Source organism: Cryptomeria japonica, chromosome 4 (assembly GCF_030272615.1).
Source record: "Cryptomeria japonica chromosome 4, Sugi_1.0, whole genome shotgun sequence".
Classification (NCBI taxonomy): Eukaryota; Viridiplantae; Streptophyta; class Pinopsida; order Cupressales; family Cupressaceae; genus Cryptomeria; species Cryptomeria japonica.
This window is the reverse complement of record NC_081408.1, coordinates 680,697,203-680,720,376: the sequence shown is the minus strand read 5'-3', so window position 1 is coordinate 680,720,376 and position 23,174 is coordinate 680,697,203.

Sequence of the window (23,174 nt, the reverse complement as noted above, 5' to 3'; positions counted from 1 at the left end):
TGCTCCTTACTGGAAACATGTTCCAAGATCACCTCTTTGTTCTGAACCTTTTCCCTCAAGAAATGATACTTGAGTTCAAAGTGCTTGGTTCTAGCATGTAAAACCGGATTCTTGGATATGTTAATTGCACTTGTATTATCATAGAATATACTTATCGGTTCAGATACAGGAACTTTGAAGCCATTCAATACATGCTTCATCCAAATAGTCTGGGTACACTTCATAAAAGCTACAACATATCTGCTTTTTACTCATCCATGAGACCAGTCTACCACCGAGAAAGAATGCACCACCGCTTGTGCTCTTCAGGTCATCTACATTACCAGCCAATCAGCATATGTGAACACTTTCAGGTTGAAATCATTATTGTATGGATACCATAACCCATAGTCAATAGTTCCCTTCAGATATCTAAGAATCCTCTTGACTGATACCAAGTGGGATTCTCATGGGCTTTGCTGAAACCGAGCGGTAATACCCACTGCATGTTCAATGTTCAGTCTGCTATGCACTACATAATGCAACTTACCAATCATTGATCGATATTCCTTCTCATTTACCAATGCCGAGTCATCCTCTTTTGATAGTTTACAACCGGTCACCATTGGTGTACCAACCGGTTTACTATCTTCCATGCCAAAGGTCTTCAACACCTCTTTGACATACTTGGACTGAGTAATAAAGATTCCATTTTTCATTTCTTGAATCTGCAGTCCAATGAAGAACTTAATTTCCCCTATGAGTGACATTTCAAACTCCTTTTTCATCTCATCTACAAAGTTATGACTCATCTTGTCATCTCCACCAAAGATTATGTCATCAACAAATACTTCACAGATCAGAATCTGATCTCCTTCTGATTTCAAGTAGATATTGCTATCTTCACTTGTTCTTTCAAATCCAATCTTCATAAGATGGGAATGCAAGCATTCATACCAAGCTCTTGGTGCCTACTTCAGTCAATATAAGGCTTTAAGTAGCCTACACACCACATCACTGTCTTTTGATAGGGAAAACCCATCTGGTTGCTCTATACACACCTCCTCTTCAAGTATTCCATTTAAAAATGTAGATTTTACATCCATTTGGTATACCTTGAATCCTTTAAAAGTTGCATATGCAAGAAGCATACGAAGTCCTTCCAATCTTTCTACTGGAACAAAGGTTTCACCATAGTCTTCTCCTTCTTCTTGGGCATATCCTTTACATACTAGTCTAGCTTTGTTCCTTACCACTGTGCCATCCTCATTTAGCTTATTTCTGAAAACCCATTTGGTTCCAATAACATTTTTATACTCTGGTTTGGGTACCAAAGACCATGTACCATTCTTTTCTATCTGGTCAAGTTCCTCCTCCATTTCCTTGATCCAGTCTTCATCTTTATGTGCCTCTTTGAATGATTTAGGCTCAAATTCAAAGATCATACATGAGCTTTCTCTAACCTTTCTTCTTGTAAGAATTCCTACATCTTTGTCTCCTATGATCTGCTTTGGATCATGATTGAGTCTGACATACCTAGGTATGTTCTTAATAGATTCCTCTTTCTTTTCTTCATCATCCTCATCTTCATCAGCATCTACCAGTGTAGGAGCACAATTGTTGGTACTAGGCTGATTTGCAATCAGTTCCCAGAAGGTTACTACCAGTTCATCTCCTACATGCTCTCTGTCAGTTTCCTCTTATTTCTTAGAGTTTTAATCAACCCTAACATTGATGCTTTCAACAATTCTCTGAGTCCTATTGTTGAAACATTTGAGAGATTTTCTCTTAGTGGAATACCCTAGGAATATTCCCTCATCACGTTTAGCATCAAACTTGCTCTGATGTTCACTCCTCGTGATATAACATTTACTACCAAACATTTTGAAGTAGCTTACCACTGGTGTCTTATTGATCCAGTACTCATAAGCAATCTTATCCTTTCCTTTCTTGATGAGTACCTGATTCATTGTGTAGATTACAGTGCTCACTGCTTCTCTCCAAAAGGTGTGAGCAACCTTTCCTTGGATCAACATAGTTCTAGCCGTTTCAACCACAATCTGGTTGTTTCTCTCTACTAGGCCATTCTGCTATGGAGTTCGGGGGGCAGACAGTTGCCTCTTGATGCCGTTCTCTTCATAATATTTTTTGAATTCACCGAAATTCAATTCCCCTCCTTGATCAGTTCTAAGGCATTTGATTCTTCTACCACTTTCCTTTTCTACCAGTGCTCTAAAAAGCTTTGAACTTTCCAAAGGCTTCAGACTTGTCCTTCAAGAATGTGACCCACATCATTCTTAAGCAATCATCTGTAAGAATCATAAAATACCTATCTCCTTGCACACTACTAGTTTTCATAGGACCACACAAATCAGTATGCACAAGATCAAGTAAGTTGTTAGCAGTGAAAGATTTACCTTTGAAGGTTGAGGCAGACATTTTCCCCAGTTGACATTCTCTGCACAAAGGATTTTCCTATTTGCTCAGCATTGGTCATCCTCTAAGTGCTTTGATTTTATTGGCATTCACTATGTTATCAAAGTTTACATGGCAGAGTCTCATATGCCATATCCAGCTATCATCAAACTTAGCCATAAGACATGTACTTATTGTAGACACCTAAAAATGGTCAATGCTTGCGGAATTGTGCTTTAACATTTACGCATTGCCTTATTTTGGGGTTTTTGCATCGCATTAACATTTCTCCTATGTTACGCACTTGGCTTTTATCATTTGCGAGCATCGAGTCATTCTTCTACATTCTTCATTCGTCTCGCTCTCAAATTTGGTCTTGTCAACAACAATCTTCAGTCATGATTTTGGTCAGTCTTATCCTGTCGCATCTATGTGCGTGTTCATTTGTCATCATTTCGGACATCGTCAATCCTAATTAGGGTTTTGTCCTCTTATCAATCTTATCATCTGGCGATCGATTTGTCATCAATCCTTATCATTTTCAATCTTGTCATTTTGCGATCGATTTGTCATCGATCATTGTCATGTTCGATCTTGTCATTTTGCGATCGATTTGTCATCGATCGTGGTCATTTTCAATCTTGTCATCTTGCAATTTATTTTGTCATCAATCCTTTTCCTCTTTTCAATTTTGTCATTTTGCGATTAATTTGCCATCGATCATTGTCTATCTCAATTATGTCAATTTGGATCAATTAGTCATGGTTCCTCGTCAATTGGTGCATTTATCAATCAAATCATTTATCACATTGGTCCTTTGTTAATCAGAATCATGATCGAGTTAATTATCCTTCATCAAGACCTAATTGTCATCTTTGCATTTCAAATTCATCTTCTAGGGTTTTATGATTTATTCATTTAACCTTGTTTGTCATTTTCTCTCCATTTTCTCCCTCTAGGTTAAATTATTTATTTATTTATCCTAAGTCTTTGTGTCACAATTAAATGTTTAATTTAATTGGCTAATTATTCCTCTTTTTGTGAATTAATTAATAAATGATAAATTATTAATTGATTTACCTAATTTTTCATCATTCCTATTTTCCTAAATTCCTCAATTTCTAAATTCCCTCTTTGTGAATTAATTAATAAATGAAAAAATATTAATTCATTCACTAAATTCCTAATATTCCTCGTTTTCTAATTTTCTAATTTTCTAATTCCTAATTTCAATTCTCTCCTATTTTTCTCCTAATTTCATGGGAATGACATAGAAATTTGTCATAATTTGTCATAATTGACAATCAATCAATTTTTGACATAGAAATTTGTCATAATTTGTCATAAATTAACAATCAATCAATTTTGCATAGAAAGTGCATAATTTGTCATAATTGACATTTTTGATTTACAATTTCCATTTGAATTGAATCATGCTAATTTGATCATTTCTCCAATTTACCTATAAATTGGATGAATTTCTTCAATCCTGATCTAATAATCACTTGTTTTGAATTACTTTGTCGAATCAATCACGCTTTGAGTACTCTTGCGCTAATTGTCAATCTTGCTTTCACATTAGGTTTATGCACTTGAAGGTGAGATCCAGAAACAAAAGCTATTTGAAGAAGAAAGAAGGACAATGGAGCCACATGAAGGAGACGTTCAAGTCTGCATTTGGTTTGCTTAATTTTCAAATCTTGAATGTTTTGTTTTCATGTCTTTATTGAGTGTGTTAGGATTGATCATTGCATTTGAGCTTTTGTGATTGAGCTATTACTAATACTACTTGCTTTGATGATTACCAATTTTCTAGCTACATTAATTGGTGAACCCGATGTGAACTAACCCCCTAATCATGCTTTTGAGTGCTTTTGAGTTGATTTGCAGGTCAAAAACCCAAGAAACAGGGTAGTGCAGTGTTTTTGGGAACTTCTGCGCCTGTGTCAAGCATTCTGCATCTGTGTTAGACATTCTACGCCTGTGTCAAGGACATTTTACGCCTGTGTCAGACATTTTGCGCCTGTGTAGGGCCAGAAACAAAGGTAAAAGACAATGTTTTTCACTTGCAAATTGTTTTCTTTTGCATTCTGTTTCTGTTTTTTGTGGTTTTTTGGTACTGATTCTTTGTGCAGAACCTTGGCATACGCATGACAAAGACAATAAATGAAACTACTAACACGTTTGTGCAGGTTCTATAGTCAAAGAATAAGCATATCAAACTTCTGACTTGGGTTTTTGCAAGTTGCCTTGGACTACAACTAAACTTTGTGTTTGCAATTAATATTTATGCACCTAGTGATTTCTAAATAGGATGGAATGAATGTATGTTTGCCTTGATTGTTGAGTTTGACATTGGAGTAGGAGAGTATTCTCTCATCCTTCTTAGGGTGATCAGAAATCCAGATCTTCAATACCATGCTCATGTTTTTTATTGTGTGTCACCTTTAGAGGGCCTGCCTTCCCGAAGGGAATGACCCAAAGTGAGTACGGCTAGAATACCTTGGCATTCTAACTCACTATAAACAAATACCTGATGGGCGAAAGCTTTGAAGGAAGGGTTATGTGGGAATTGGAGTTACATGGGAAGTGATGACCCTTGAACTCTTTCTCATATCAACATCTAAGTAGGACCTCACGGTCTAAATCATGCTTGCGCGACTACATTTGTTTGGTATCTTGGTGGGCTTAATGTCTCAATCATGCTTGCATGACATCAAGGAGTAACACTTAACAGAAATCCTTACTAAACACCTTGTTTTTAGAGGCCAAAATCCTTCTAGTTGCTTGAGAAGGACAAGTTCGGATACTTGGAAGAGATACTAAGTTCGCCATGGGGAGATTTCCATGGGGACTGATGCTTGGCTGCCCTGAGGAGTGAGTGTCGTGGAGGGGAGCCCGTGGGGTCAAGCATCTATGTATTCTCCTTGAATCCCATAACGAGTCTACCTCTCAAGTACCTAATGTCCTTGCCTACCATAAGAAATGTGTGAATGAGCATGATTGTCTTGAGTCTAAGTTGAAATATCTTGTCTTCTTTGATTGTCAAAAGTTGAATCGCATCTCATTTCAAAAACAAGGCAAATTGATTCAAAACAAGGTTAAACCCAAGAACATTTCATCCAACAAAGTTCAAAACACCTTCAAACATGGCTGTCAAAAAATTGTTCGAAATCTTGTCTCAACATTCATGTCACTTAGATTTAGGTTCATCCTAGGTTTGTATTTTGCAAAGTCATTGTCAAGTACCAAGGTTAAGTTTCATCTAGGTCATACTCCTTTGCATATCAATAAGGGTCATCCATTTGCATGTGTCCTCTTGCATTAAAGTCATACCATTGTCATACATTCATATTTGCATACCCTAGGTCTCTTCATTAAGTTTAGGTCATTATTATATCATATTAGGGTCACTTGCATATTAATTGTCCCTTTGCATATAGTGTCAAAACTAGGTTTTGTCATACTTGAGTAATCCAAATCTTTGATAAACCCTAAGTCATTGTTAGGAAGTCTAGACCTTATCAAACCTTTTCTCTTTTTGTCATCAATGTCATTTCGTCAAACCTAGCTTAGTATCCAAGCATATAGGGGAGACATTGTCATCTTGTCCTTTTGTCACTTGGTCCTTTTGTCCTTTGAGGTCTAGACATCATTCCAATTTCCTAAGGGTCCCTCTTTTAGATTTGCATTCAAAAGTTTGTCAAAATCTTCAAAAACAACCAAAAACATAAGTTGCATTCTTGCCATAGATTTCATTTTCATCTATTTAGGTTGCATTTAGTTGCATATCATATATTATCCTTGAAAAATTCTAAAAATATTGCATTTGCATAAGTGACATGTCTATTGAAACAAGGTTCCAACCACCAATGATGCAACAAAGTTTGACATATCAACCGACAATGCAATCACAATTATATCCAACCCAACAACAAGGCAATATCGATCAAACTTTTTATGATGAAACAAGTCTCCAAATACAAAAATTAGAGGAGAAACTAGTTCAAGAAAAGGAGATATTGGAACAAAGAGTGAAAAACATTGAGAAGAATAGATCACAAATGTCAAAAATGTTTCAAAAATTTCCAGGTCAAAATCCAAAGATTGAGCCAATTGATGTAAGATCTCTTCTTGAATGATCAGACATACCAGCTCTCCTCTCCCAAATAGAGATGATGAAACAATTTCAAGAAAAGAGACAACATCAATTTCAACATTATGTGCCTCCACAACAAGAACAAGAAGGTGTTTACTATCAATCAGATTTTCAACCAATACAACAAATGGTTCAACCAATTGTTCAACATTTCCAATAGACACAACCAATTGTCCAACATATTCAACCAATACAACCAATGGTCCAATTTCAACAATATGTCCAACCAACTATACAATGTCAACAAATGGTTCAACCAATGGTGGAATATCAATGTCAACAATCACAACCAAACATTCAAAAACAAAGGTTGCAGCACACACCAACCCAAGTTTGAAACATGTCAGAACAATTGAACCAAGTCCAATATCAAAACATGACATTAGATCAGAACCAACTCCTTTCCAAACAAGTTCAAATTCCAGATACAACTATGTCAAAACCTTGAAAGAAAGGTGGCTTTATTGCAAGGCTCTTAAGGAACCTACCAAGTGAGTTCTTTGAGGAAGATCAAGATAATACGATTATGTCTAGCAATGCCTCATCCCCCAATAAACAAATTGACTCTCCAGTGGCATCTATCCCTACACCTTTAGAAGTTTCACAAGAACCTTCCATATTGTCCTCATCAAACAATACACCCAAGGATGCAATTATCCAAGGTCTATCCATAATTGATTGCCAAAATAATCCAATTCATGATGCACATCCTTGTCATGTTTTAGAAATACAAGACCCAATGCCACCATGCACTTTAATGCCATTACCTATTTTAGAGGACCCCATTCGAAGTCCCTCTTCCTCATGTTCAAGCATTGATTCCTTGCCAGAATCCATCACAAATGTTCAAAGTGCATTTCCTTCATCCCAAAACATTGATCCCTTGTTAGAATCACCCATGCATATCCAAAGTCCAACCCCATGTCAAGAGGATAAATGAGTCCTAAAGAAGATCAAGATCAAGATCCTGAAACCTTATCATCCCATCCAATTGTTGACCAAGACCCCATCTTCCCAGACACTCACAATGATTCCCCTATTCTTGTCCATCCTATCCAAAGTCCTATTGACACTCCATTCCCTGAGCAAGATCAAGATATCCTGGTCCATCCAATCCCAAATGATCCCATTCCATTTCATGAAAAAAATGTCCTTTTAAATCCCATTGACATTCCACTTCCTAAGAAAGATCAAGATATCCCTTCCATCCTTTCCAATGATCCCATTAAAAGTCAAGAGCAAAACACCTTTAAAGAGGATTCCAATGATCTTCCTCCTTGTCAAGATCAAATTATTCCTTTAAATCCTCCACAAGATCCACTTGTTCCTCCATCTCCACGTCCTAATCCAACATATCCACTACAAGATCGCATTTCTTTTGATGATCCCATTATTTCTCCCATTCCATCTCTTGAAGAGTCTATCATTGAACCATGTCTACAACACAATCCTAGTCCCCCTCACGATCCTAATCCCACTCATGATTCTAACATGTCAGTGCAAGATGTTCATGAACCCTTGACATGCATAATGGGTTCTTCCACTTTGGTGTGATCCGATCCACTTCAAGATCTCATTATTTCTCTCATATCATATCCACCTCATAATGGACTCACGTCTTCTTCCCAAAGAAAAGAGTCTCCTACAAGTCAAGATATTCATAAAGGCAAAGGAGTAGACCTTCATGAGAAAGAACCCCTCCATATCAAAGAAAATATTAAGGGTCAGGGCCTCAGCGAAATTCCTCAAGACGTGGGTACCCCTACTAAATCCAACATCCCTTCAAAATCCAAACATATCCCTTACCCATCATCCCTTCCATCCATCTTAGGTCCTTATATCCCTACATCCTGTATGCAAGGTCAACAAAGGCACACATCCTTGAGTAAATTTCATCAATCCAAAATAAGTCCATTTCATTCATATCCATCCATGCATTCCTTTCCTCCTCCAAGCAATTTGGATGCCAAGTATAAAAGTCATAAGTCTAAAAATCCACATGTATTCAAGGATCAACATGTCCAATATAATCGACATGTCAAAACAAAGAAAAATATGATCTATAAAGAAAAATAAATATCCAAAAGGCCACAAAGGCCCACTGAGCAAAATAAAGGAAAGTCAAAATATATATGGGTTCCTAAATCCCTTGTGAAAGCAATGCACTCCAAGGAACCACAAAAGCATGAAAAATCAAAAACCATGTGGATCCCCAAGAAGCTCTTTGAAGCACAAAAAGAACAACCCAGATTGGCATCTAAAATTGTTGTTCCTCCATCCAAACCTTCCAATTTTATTTCTCCACCACCTTCTTCATCCGTTTTGGGCCCTTATGTCCCAAAATCCATAGTCGTTCCTTTGCCAAAATCTCAATATCCAAAATACATTTGTCCTCCATCAGTCCATCACCCCTCAAGGTGTGTGCCAATGTTGATCTTGCCTTCATTTCCATCCGCTCAAGCCCAATTCTTCAAATACCCTATCCATTATCCAATTCATATTTTCCATCCTTCAATCCCTTTGGTCCAATCCTTTGCATAAATCCTCGCCTTAGTTTCATCTTATTTTCCATGTCCTTATCCTACCAACGTCTTTGAGCATGCTTTTAAAGGTCATGGTCCATTTTTTTCAAGGCTACTATCCAAAAAACAAAAAGATGTTTGATTCCTTCTTCCATCCCCTATCATGTGTCCATATTCTATTGAAAAAGTCAAAATACAAAAAAAAACAAAAAAAAAACAAAACAAAACAAAAAAAAAACAAAAACAAAAAAAAGAAAAAAAGCAAAGCAAAAATAATTCGTCCACTGGTGAAAACCTGGCAAACAGGCGTCATGCGTAATTTATGAACTTCTTGCACACCACACTTGGGGGCAGGTTTTATCTTATCATCCTATCGAACCCCTGTCATTACTCCTTCATGTCCTATTACCCTTCCTTGTCCTATCATCCCTCATGTCCATTTCCTTTTCCACCTTTGATCTTGACAAGGCTGAGGATCGTCATGAGCATCACGCATCTTGTTTGCAGCTTTTAGTCCATCATAGCTTTTGGTCTTTATCCATTTGCTTATTATAACCTTTCATCCATATTCCCTAGCTTATTGCAACTTTCTGCCACTATCCCGTATCATACCCCAACCTTCAGTCCATGTCCCTTATCCATTCTTGGTCTTGCTTATCCTATTCATATCTTATCACTATCCATACACTCTTTTTCATTCCTTGATCTTGATCTGACATAAGGACGCAAAATTTAAACATGGTTTCAAAAACCTCTTGACATGTCCCTCATGCCATGTCACTGCTTTACCTTGTCATATCCAGTCTTTTGTCCCATCATGCCATAGCCCTTGAAAATTTCATCCATATTGTCTCCATGATAAAAGGCCTTTGTCTTCCCTCTATCCACCAACATTTTAGAAAGCCTATTTATTCACCTGTCATATTCCTTGCCTTGCTAGACACTGGGGGCAAAATCATAAAAATTGAAAAATGTCCTGAAAAAATCCCTAAACATCAAAAAAATGTCCTGAAATAATTCAAAAAAAATTGAATAACGTCCTGAAATAATCCAAAAAAATCAAATAAAGTCCTGAAAAAAAAATGAACACAAAAAAATTGTAAAAACTCAAAAACAAAAACAAAAACAAGCATTTTGCAATAAATGATCCCTCAATGCATAGATAGATCGCTAAGCATCCCTCCAACGACACGCAATCAAACACTATGCTTTAATGAAATCATGCGTTAACAGGTGCACTTTTTCAATCAAACCAGACATTCAAACTAATCACAATTGTCATATCAATCGAACGTTACCATCAATATCATTTGTCCTTGTCTCTACTATCATGGGTCTTATACAGGGTGTGGTATACTCGAAACCAGACTATGTCCTATCTTAGACGGGGTACCACATGTCCTGAAACCAGACAGCATGATCGTCCTATCAGCACTTTCAACTTTTGACAATGAAGATCAAGATGTTAGTTTGATTTGTTGGAATTTGTGCATCTTATCTTTTTACTGATTTATCTTTGGCTTCGATCATGTTCTTATGTTGCTCGATGATGTCACTGAGTGATTTAGAGTGACCGAGATGGTTCATGGTCCCTTTCTTTTTTTTGTTACGATTGTTGTTTGTCTGTGATGTGTCTATCTTTTGCAAAAAGGTTTGCATTTCAGCTCTGGCCTTCAATGCCATGATGCTACGCATCCATTTTGCTACATTAAAATAAAGGTTCTCACCTACAAAGTGCATTACTGAAAGCAAGTTTTTCTTCATCTCTAACTGTCCTCTATTTCATTTCTTCTTACTAACATTTCTTCCATCAGTTCGGATAGTCAGTTCGGTCTAGTGCTCTGATCTCCAAAAACATATGCTGCATCCTGCATCCATTTGGTTAGTACATTTGCATTACATCAAGCATCACATCAAGCATTTTATCCATTTCATATTATAAATGCATCAAAAACACATCAAAATGCATCCATACATGTTCCACAATAAACAATGCATAAGTCATCCATACGTGGAAAATAACATAAGTCATAACACATTGCATCCCATCATATTGATGCATATCATATCATATGTCACAATAATATCGGAGTACAAAATTGGACTGTCTGTCCTAAGTATGACCCGCAAGCTAACTACAAAATGTTAAATTACATAATGTCCACTATCCGTCATGCGGAGCACGTGCCTCTGTCACTGGGTGTTCCCTCTGTCCTCCTGGTCCTGGCTATGGTGGTCTCATAGGTCCACTCACCCCCATGCTGCTCAATGACCTTCGAGAGCGTGCCCTACTCTCCGTCCTCGATCGTACCCGATATGATGTTGCTCTCTGCTCTGGTAGAACTGCACTCTCATATAGTGTCCTCCAATGGCGTATCTCCTCTCCGGTCTCTACCAGCATCTGTGCCATCTCCCGTGCACTGGCATCCCGAATCGACCCAATATACTCAGTGACTCTCTATTCTTCTTGTTGTGCCTGAGCTATTGTTGTATCTCGAGCTGCTGTAAGTCTGGCTATCTTCACTCTGAACTACTCATGCTCTCTCTCTAAAGTCGCAATGTGATCCTGCTAACTCGCTATGGTAGCCCTACACATCTCCATCTCCCCTGTCCTAGCTGTCTCCGGCTCTATGGGTATATCCTGCAATGCCTCCTGCTCACCATCCTCATCTCCATCCTCGTCATTCCCATCCTCATCTCTATCCTCATCATCCCCCTCATCCTCATCACCACCCTCATCCTCCTCATCCTCATCATCTCCATCCTCCTCTCCAGTGAGTGGGAATTCCTCCTGTCGCCTCGGTACTGGAATATCTGGATCTGTCAATGGCACTGGCCGTCATCGTGCAAACCATCTCTCATATTCCTCTGTCATCCCAGCGTCTGCCACATCTGATCTCCAATCCCACTGTCTCTACTGTAGTTGTGAGAAGTCAGTATATGCTATGTGTGGCTGAATCATACTCCCCCACTAACATCTCAATCACTCTCTGGCGATTCATTGGTCACCCAATCAGGTACCTCTCTTGTCTACAATACGGTAGCTCATCACTATCATCTAACCATCCAGGGCAATCACGATATGGCCTCCATGTGAACTCTCTCAGTCTATCTAGCTCATGTCGCCAATACAATATGTATCCAAATGGACCCTGTCTCAGTGCTCCACCATAGCAGTACACATATGGTCGATGTGGTAATACCTATCTCTCTGCAATCGGTCGACATATGGCTATGTGCTCAAATGCCCATACCTGTAACAGTGTGACTCCATAGCTCAATGTCTGCACTCCCTAATATGCTATCTGATGCAACCAAAAATATAGCATAGCCAGTACACATGGTCCCCATGCATACACCGTACCCTCTATTGCCATCCACTCTAGCACTCTTCCCCATCTAATAGGGAATCCATGTCCTCATCTGTCTCCTACTAGTAGGCATGCACCACTACTATCACCACATATCGTCGATCATACTCTGATGCCATGGTCTCCTAGCCAATCTCCCTCTCTACGATATCCAGATCCTCTGTGTCACACTCAAATAATCTGCACAATGCGTCTCTCCCTATCACTGGGTCATACTCTACCATCTCTCCATGAATCAGAATGCGGAGGATACACCATACATCCTCCAGTGTCACCGTCACCTCTCCAGTCGCCAGATGGAATGAGGAGGTCTCTGAATGCCATTGCTCTACCAATGTGGTAAGTAGTCCTGTGTTTGCCCTAATCTCAAGCATGAATGTGATATAGTATATCCCAAGTCCTGCTAATGTATCTCTGTTCGTGCTCCTGAGTCTATGTCGTAGCATGAAGCAGTCAGGTCGGTTCTCCCGCATGATCAATGGATACTGTCGACTCTGCATCACAATTGGGGCACATTTTGTCAATTTTAGGGTTTGCTCCTACAGGTTTCATTTCCTCATTTTCATGTCCAATCAGGGTGTTTTTCATCTAATCTGACCTATCCTACCCTTATCCCCCCTTTGCAGATCATTTGCATGTTGTTTTGACCAAAATTAGGGTTTACATTGCACAATTGTGCCTGTGTGATGAGTCCTGCACCTGTGTCACATGTCTTGCACCTGTGTCTCCCTACACAAGTGCAAAAGACATCACACAAGCACAGGATTTGCCCTACACAAGCGCAGAAGTTAGTTTCTGCATCCCCTGTGGGCCCCGCAATGTCCCGCAAGCAAGTCAAATTCATCAAATTGAAAACATGGGTTTTTGAGATACATACCGCTGCTCCCGCGTCGTCCAGTCATCTGTACATGCATACACATTCTCCAAGGTGATCTGCCCTTGGAATGTTCACCATCTCTCTGCAAGTGTCCTTTTCCAGAGCAACAAATTCTCCTCTTTGGCTAGTGCAAATGAGCAATTTTCACTCTCTTTGCCTCAATTATAGATCTTTGTCAGTGCATTGATGGACATGCACCCTATCCATCTTATGTTGGTCATGGTCTTTTGCACCATCAATTGCTTTTCCTTCATGAATTCGATATCCGATTGTCAGTCCATTCGATCCTATCATTTTTATCGATCAATTGGCCTCTTTTTTGCATGTTTTCGGCCAATTCCTCGAGGGGGCATGCATATGTCATTGTCAGTGTCTGGGGCATTTTTATTATTATTCTTTGAAACAACGCTTAAAATCGCATTGTCTCAAAGAGGGGCAAAATGTAGACACCTAAAAATGGTCAACGCTTGCGGAATCGTGCTTTAACATTTACGCATTGCCTTATTTTAGGTTTTTCGTGTCTCATTAACATTTCTCCTATGTTACGCACTTGGTTTTTATCATTTGCGAGCATCGAGTCATTCTTCTACATTCTTCATTCGTCTTGCTCTCAAATTTGGTCTTGTCAACAACAATCTTCAGTCATGATTTTGGTCAGTCTTATCTTGTCGCATCTATGTGCGTGTTCATTTGTCATCATTTCGGACATCGTCAATCCTAATTAGGGTTTTGTCCTCTTATCAATCTTATCATCTGGCAATCGATTTGTCATCAATCCTTATCATTTTCAATCTTGTCATTTTGTGATCGATTTGTCATCGATCGTTGTCATGTTCGATCTTGTCATTTTGCGATCGATTTGTCATCGATCGTGGTCATTTTCCATCTTGTCATCTTGCAATTTATTTTGTCATCGATCCTTTTCCTCTTGTCAATTTTGTCATTTTGCGATTAATTTGCCATCGATCGTTGTCTATCTCAATTATGTCAATTTGGATCAATTGGTCATGGTTCCTCGTCAATTGGCGCATTTATCAATCAAATCATTTATCACATTGGTCCTTTGTTAATCAGAATCATGATCGAGTTAATTATCCTTCATAAAGACCTAATTGTCATCTTTGCATTTCAAATTCATCTTCTAGGGTTTTATGATTTATTCATTTAACCTTGTTTGTCATTTTCTCTCCATTTTCTCCCTCTAGGTTAAATAATTTATTTATTTATCCTAGGTCTTTGTGTCACAATTAAATGTTTAATTTAATTGGCTAATTATTCCTCTTTTTGTGAATTAATTAATAAATGACAAATTATTAATTGATTTACCTAATTTTTCATCATTCCTAGTTTCCTAAATTCCTCAATTTCTAAATTCCCTCTTTGTGAATTAATTAATAAATGAAAAATTATTAATTCATTCACTAAATTCCTAATATTCCTCTTTTTCTAATTTCTAATTCCTAATTTCAATTCTCTCCTATTTTTCTCCTAATTTCATGGGAATGACATAGAAATTTGTCATAATTTGTCATAATTGACAATCAATCAATTTTTGACAGAGAAATTTGTCATAATTTGTCATAAATTAACAATCAATCAATTTTGCATAGAAAGTGCATAATTTGTCATAATTGACATTTTTGATTTACAATTTCCATTTGAATTGAATCATGCTAATTTGATTATTTCTCCAATTTGCCTATAAATTGGATGAATTTCTTCAATCCCGATCTAATAATCACTTGTTTTGAATTACTTTGTCGAATCAATCACGCTTTGAGTACTCTTGCGCTAATTGTCAATCTTGCTTTCACATTAGGTTTATGCACTTGAAGGTGAGATCCAGAAACAAAAGCTATTTGAAGAAGAAAGAAGGACAATGGAGCCACATGAAGGAGACGTTCAAGTCTGCATTTGGTTTGCTTAATTTTCAAATCTTGAATGTTTTGTTTTCATGTCTTTATTGAGTGTGTTAGGATTGATCATTGCATTTGAGCTTTTGTGATTGAGCTATTACTAATACTACTTGCTTTGATGATTATCGATTTCCTAGCTACACTTATATTTGGATTCAGCTGAAATAAGTTACCTTTGGTCTGCATACCGGTGGCCATCAGTTCACCATTCTTTCCTTTGATTTTGCAGACTCCATTTTTTGAATTCTAGAGTGAGTCCACTGTCATTCAGTTGGGCAACACTCAATAGATTGTGTCTGAGACCTTCCACCCAATATACATTGTCAGCACTGCTCTTTCCATTTAGAGATATGGACCCTCTGCCTTTGACCATACATGGTGCATCATTACCAAAATGAACCACCCCACCATCATACTCTTCCAGAGATATAAACTTTCTCCGGTCACCAGTCATATGGTGAGAACAACCACTATCAATAATCCACTCATTGGAATTATCAAAGCAGAAGACAAGAGCCTTTTTGTTTGACACAGCCTCCTTGACTGCAACAAACACAATATCTTCATTTTCTTCATATTCTGATTCCTCATCGATGATACCTTCATCAACTGCTACCAAATAGTTTCTCCAGTTTCCTCCTTTGAATTTCTTGAACCTTTCCGGTTTGTCCTTGTTATCACCATTAGGATAGTTTATAGCAATGTGTCCTATCCTGTTACAAGATAAGCATTTCAAAGGAAGCTTACCTCTGTATTTGCCAGTTCCCTTAGGAAATCTCTTGGAAAGAAGAGCTTCAAATTCCATCAGAATCTCCTCATCATCCATTTCTCTACTATGTCTTGGTTCACCGCTGGTGCTTGCTTCTTTTCCTTTTTTGGATGGTGCAGTAGATGCTCTAAAAGTTGATTCAATCTTCTAAACACTGCCATCAAAACTATTTAGGTCATAGGCTGTCAACTTTGCAATGATGGAGTCTAGGGATACCTTAGTCTTTTCTATTGATCTCAACTCTTGAATAGCAACAACCCTTATTGCATAGATCGGTAATAAGGATCTCAAAACTTTGCTAACAATAGTGGAATCTTCATTTTACCACCTGCACTCTTGATATCTCCAACAACAATTTCGATTCTTATTCCATATTGTTGAATGGTCTCACCTTCAACCATCCGCATGTCTTCAAACTTCCCTCTAAGGCTTTCTTCCTTAGCTTGTTTTACATGCTCATCACCGCCATAGATATTCTCAAGAGTATCCCATACTTCTTTGGGATTTTCTTTATCTTGGACATCAATAAACTCAATGTCAGATAAACTATTGATTAGGGCTTCCATGACTTGTCCATTTTCCTGAATCTCTCTCTTTTGGTCATCGGTGAGAGTACTGGTAGGGATAACATAAACATTCTCAACATAGCTCCAATGTTGAGCACCCATGCTTCTGATGTATATCTTCATTCTATCCTTCCATATTTTAAAGTTATCTATGTTGAACTTTGGACCTTCCCTCTTCATCATTACAATAGGATCTTTCCCTCAAGTGGTTAAGCTTACAACACAGAGGACCTGGAGGATGCTCTGATACCAATTGATAACTTAATGATGAATAGTGAGTACCAGACTGGTACTGAGAGGGGGGGGTTGAATCAGTACCAGCACAAAACTTTTCTTGAACCAGTTTGCTTACAAACTGTAAACTACTGGCAATCCCTAATACCAGTCCAAACCAGATTACTACCAGTTAAACACAGTGCAATTGTAAAATACATGAACCGGCCAATTTTCTTAGCTTTCCATACAACCTACTCCCTCATTTCCACTTTGTCCTTATGCATAAATAGATAATCTATCTTTAGAAATATAATAACTTGCTAGATCAACATAATTCACCACTTGACAGAAAACAACAAAGCATCACATCACATATGACACACATATTTTTCACGTGGAAACCCAACTAGGAAAAACCACGGTGGGGATGAATATCCACAATCTTTTTTTGAACCCTTTAGAAGCCCGCTCTGTTAGAAGCCTAGTCTGGTTAAAGACTATTACAACAGGTTATGTTAGGAACCGATCCTATTAGAGATCACCCGGTTAAGGGATGGCTAGAATACCCAGTTAAGGGTTAAACCCTATTAGAGGTTACCTTGTTAAAGGATTTTATGAACTCAATGGCTTTGAGTCACCCTGTTAAAGGATTTATAGCAAGCTAGTTAAAGCTACCCTGTTAAGGGATTTTCCAACTATTGAAGTGATTAGAGATCAACAGGTATTATAATGATCTAGTAATATCACTCAATGCCAATGTAGATCCACTTTAGTTCCTTCCTTATGCACACACACTATGCAAGTATCAATCCTCTCAACTGGTCTGGCAAGAATCACATATCTCTGCACATAGATACACACACAACATTTGCCAACAACCTCAGCATGAAACACCACATCGACCTTATAGGAAACAGATAGGTCAATAGCATAAACCCTAAACCCTAAATACTTAGGTTGAGAAATTTAGTCGGTTCAATCCTGACCATTGAACACTTTGAATTTGAATACAATGGTCTTGAACAGATCTCAAGACATTCTCCATCGTTCGTTCTTCACCGCTTCTTGGAGGTGATAACCCATCACGCGTTCTCCACCATTTGCAAAGACTTCACACATTCCTGAGGTAGATAGGATCAATCTCCTTCATGCAAGATCCTTCACGTGCATGAGGCTAACGTTGAAACATGATCTGATTTCCATTACAATGCTAACTCATCACACAATGCCATCAGTTGAAACGCAGAGGCTTAAAACACTTCAATCGGAAACCTTGAAGCTGAGACTACCAACTGGTAGTTATACCATATGAACCCTAGATACAAAACATTCCATATACCGGTTCTCATTCCGTCATACCGGTTCTGGTTCACAACATCATACCGGTTCACTTTTTCAGTTGCTTAACTTCAATAATCATGTTCACTCTTCATCATGTTACCAGTTCACTCTTCAGCATATTACCGATTCTCTTTAAGCATATTGACATCAATGACAACTATCATCATGTCAACATATTCTGCACATATGCCAACACATTCACCTTATCCATAAAGGAGTTTATGTTCTCATCTTCTCCCATTCTCAGCATCTCATACTTCCCTTTCAAACTTTTCAACTTAGAAACTTTGACTTGTTTATCTCCTTCATATAGGGTCTCAAGCTTCTCTTAGATCTCATGTGCAGTCTGAAGTCCCATTACATCATTCATCTATGTTGGCTTGATGATGATTTTTGTAATGGATGACTTTATGTGTTGTCATTAATGGAACATATACACACACACATATGCTTATATTGTCATAGTCATCTTAGTTAAGACAAATCGGTACTACTCCTAAGTCTTTGTATTGCAAACCGATATCACTTGTTTAGAGAAGTCTAAATGGTATGAAGGTGTCTAAACTGGTATATGTAGACAACCGGTATATGCAGGAATGACAATTAGTTTTAGTTAACACTCAACCGGTATCAGTGTGCCAGCTCATTTCATTGATTGTGTGATAAGTTATCTCTAACCAACATTTTTGGTGGTGATATGTGATGTGTTATGAAATATTGTCTAGATATGCTAAACCTAGGAAATTGTGATGAGGTTCTTGAGCCGACATGAAATCTAATGTTTATAAAAAGACATTGTGATGAGTTATTTTGATATGGAAGATACAAGTGATTTTATGAGTTAGAGTTTATGTGATTTATTGAATAATTTGCAATGTACGTCGGTGATGCAGTATTGAGTGAGCAGAATAGGATCTATACAAGCAAGATGTGCTATTTCTAGATCATACCACTTGTTGTTTTCTGATCACTACGACAGTTAAATCCCCTAACCGAGTAAGCTCTAACAAGATTCATCGTACAAATTATCTAACCAAGTGATCCATTAGTTTGGATTTGAAATCCTCTACCGAGGTTACTCCTAACAGGCTACTACCATTAACCAGGTATAGCTCCTAACAGGGCTTTGGGATCTTTAACAAGATTCAATCCTAACAAAGCACTTTGTATACCTTAACCGATCAGTTACCTATTTCTACAAATAGTTAACTTGTGAGTCCTATCTCACCATGGATTTTCCCAGTTGGGTTTCCACATATAAATACTTGTGTTATGGTGAATGTTTTACTTGTTGAGAATGTTGTTATAACACTTTGGATTGTATGCAAAGTTTTAAGTAAACTGTTTAATTTTTTTCCCAATCTGTGTTTAAAGTGTTATTGTTTTTGCTATAATTGATTCACCCCCCCTCTCTCAATGCTTTATAAGTCTATCAATTGGTATCAGAGCCTAACTTCCTTAAGGATTAATCACTTGGAAGGAAACCCTAAAGCCATTATGGGGTATATGAGTTATAGAGAGATGGCTAGAGTGCTTGATGCAACCAGGGAAGTGCTTGAAACCCTGAGAGGAAGATTCAGAGCTTCACAAGTTAAGAGGAGAGAGCTGACTGAGTAATTATTGGAGATCTCTGACAACAGTTCTTTAGATGAGGCCAACATTGATGCTTTGGTTGAAGAAGTGGAGAAACTGAATGGTGAAAAGCTAAATCTGAGGAGAGAACTTGAAGCCCTAAAAATTAGTATGATTCAAGAACTTGAAGCAAGGAGGGTAGCTAAAGACATGATCAAAGAGAAAGATCATGAGATTTCTAAGATCAAGCAAGAGAATGCAGCTTTGCACGAACATTGGCATGAGGAGAAGGAAGAGAAGGAAGAATTACAGTTAGATCTTGGAATGGCAATGTCTCTTAGAGAGACTCTTACAACACATAATGAAGATCTTACCAAAGATCTTACTGAGGCTAGGGAAGCTTGACAAATTTAATAAGAGTTCCTTTATGCTGGATGAACATATCCAATCTCAGAGGATGAAAGGTGACACATCTGGACTATGATTCAATACATCTGAGAAAGGAGAATCTTTCATTACCAAGAGCAACATGCATAAAGGTAAAATTGTTCCTAAGGCTAAGAAGCCTAACGGTAAGAAATCTTTCAAACCTATTTTCTTTATTTGTCACAAACCTGGACATACTACTAATGTTTGTAGAAGAAGATCTAATGAGAACATGGGCTATAATGCTAACACTAGATATGTGTCTAGAAGATTTGAAGATCATTTTTACACATGCAGTATGTATGGATATAGAGAAGTTGAATGTAGATATGGAGCCAAAAATCTAGCACCTCACATGAATCCAAGACCTATCAGTGATAGGAGAAGGACCTATGACAACTGGAGAAACATGAATTGGCAAAAACCCTATGTCAAACAGTTACATCCCTATGAGATGGAGAAGGTAACAAATGTGATTTGCATAATTTGCAATAACTAGGGACATGTGGCTATGAACTACAGAAGGATAATTGGAAGAGGTAATGTAGGACCTTGAGAGCATCTGGGATGGCCTGCTATCATTGTCACAAATCAGAACACATGGCCAAGTTTTGTAGAACAAAGAAGAATAAACCGGTAAACCACTCTGAAGATTAGAAAGGAAAGAAGAAGGTTGATGTTGAAGAAATGAGAGCGAAGATGAATAGAATTTGGAAGAAGAAAAGTGAGGAAAAGCTAGCAGAAGAATCAAACCCTTCACCTAGTGTGGAGAATCTTGTACCAGTGAACTGATCTTTTCAACAAGCCTAAGGGGAGCATATCGGTAAATCTACTTTCGGACCCCTTGAAGAGTGTATGGTAAGAGAATTTTGTATTTTGAGTTGTAGTATGAGAATTTTTTATATTATTACCTATTAGTTTTCTAAGGATTACGAACCGATTATATACCTATTGGTATAGGTGATCTTGTTAAGTGGTAATAAGGGTTTGTTACCCTATTGGTAGTGTAATTAATGCAGTGGGTAAGTTTATAAAAGGAAGTTTTACTAAGTTATTTTTTACCCTAATTGCATTAGAAGAAGCATTTGTGAGCACTTGTAGAGAAAAACAAAGCATTGTTAGTAGATTGTGAATGGATTTGTGCTATGGAACAAAAGTTGAATCAGATTCGAAGATAAGGAAAGGCGAAATGGGAGAGCATACAAGAGATCAACCGAAAACCCTGCCACTGCGAAGGGAATAAGGTATTTTTGTTAATCTCTCTCAAATCAATATTATATAGAATGGTGTCATCATCTACACCAGTCGAGAGTCTTATGATTACCTGTTGAAGCTATGGAGTCAATGGAATCAGATAAAATAGAATCTTATAATGCATTGTCTCAAGTTCTGCAAGGTGTTTTGATCAAAGGTGATTTATCTCGATCTAGGATCACTGGCAATCTATTCGCAGCTCAAATCTCTGTGTGATAAGAGCGGGAAAATCAAACCCGAATATATTAGGGTTTATGAAAAGGGTTTTCATAATGCAGCATATTTTCTTGAAGATTTTGAGGAAGAGCATGTTAGGATTATCCTTAGTCATGTACATGGTGGGAACATGTATCTTGATAGATCTCACACCATCAAAAAGGAAGCTATTCATGCAGTAACTGGTTTCTGCCAAACCAGTGAAGTACCAAAATTGAGGACAATTTCAAAAGAGACTGTGATTGCATTGATAAAGACCACTGCTGATGATCAAGCTATATCGGTCAACAACATTGCAGATCCAAAAGTCAGATTTGCAACTATGGTTATTGGCTATCGGATATTCTATTCTAGAAGGATGAACAATGTACCATTTGTTGTTGTGCATGCTGCCTATAGGCTGATGGTAGAGAATGCAGATTATAATTTGTGTGAGGCAATGGAAAGTCAATTGATGTTGAACTTAGAATCAATTAACAAGGATAATAGTCAAAAGTTTAAATATGGTCAACTGTTGATTGGTCTATTCTTATACTTTCAGAATTTCATACTGGGAATTGGTGACATTCAATGGTCGAAGGACATACTAGTTACAACCCAAATAAACAATAGCATTAAGGCTGTGAAGAACATATTTCTTGTTGCCATGAATAGATATTTTAATAAGTTTCAAAAGAAGATGAGCATGAGATTAAGGCTATCTGATGAAGTGGTGAAACACTTTGAAAAAGACATTTGTTTCACTGTAACCACTGACTTTTACCTTATGGAGGTCATTGAACCTAGAGAAGAAGAGATAGAAGAAATGAGCTATGAAGTCAGCTATGACTTACTAATCTATTATGCCAACAACCTTTTGGCATCTCCTAAGGATAAAAATAAGAAAATACTAGGAACTTACTAGGAAAGGATTTCACCTACTCAACCCAGTAGTGCCAAGGAGAAAAAGAAGAAAGTTGAGCAAGCAGCTTTAGTTACCACCGGTACAAGGGTGGCTAGAAGTACTCAAGTCAAAAAGGAAGCGGTACCCAAAGTATACGCAAAGAAGAAGAGTGCAACAAAGAAGAGAGGCAGACATCTCATTCTTCAAGAAGAATCTGAGGGAACTTAGTCTGATGAAGAGCAGAAGAAGCTAAAGGCAACCGGTAAGAAATCTAAATCTGTAGGGGAAATCCCTAAGCAAAATGTGTTTATTGATGTTACATCTTGGAAGCCAACAAGTCATTTTTAGAGGACTCTGAAGCTATTAAAGAAAAATCATTTTCATAATGTAAAGGAATATTTTGATTCATTTGATAAAGGTCATAAACAAGAAATTATTCAAGAGGTAATCAATTACCTGTGTCGAAATAACTGGTTACCTCATGAGATTCATAAGGAAATCCCTAATTCTTTATATTCTATTCTTGAAAATAAATGGAAAATGGTTGTAGATCAGGATCAAAAATTTATTGATAGAGTTTTTATTCAATATTTTCTTGAGTTGTCTCGAGATGAATTATTATCATTGCTTGCTAAATTTAAAGGCAATTTAATTCAAGATCAAGGAGAATGAGGTTATTGGCACGAATAATT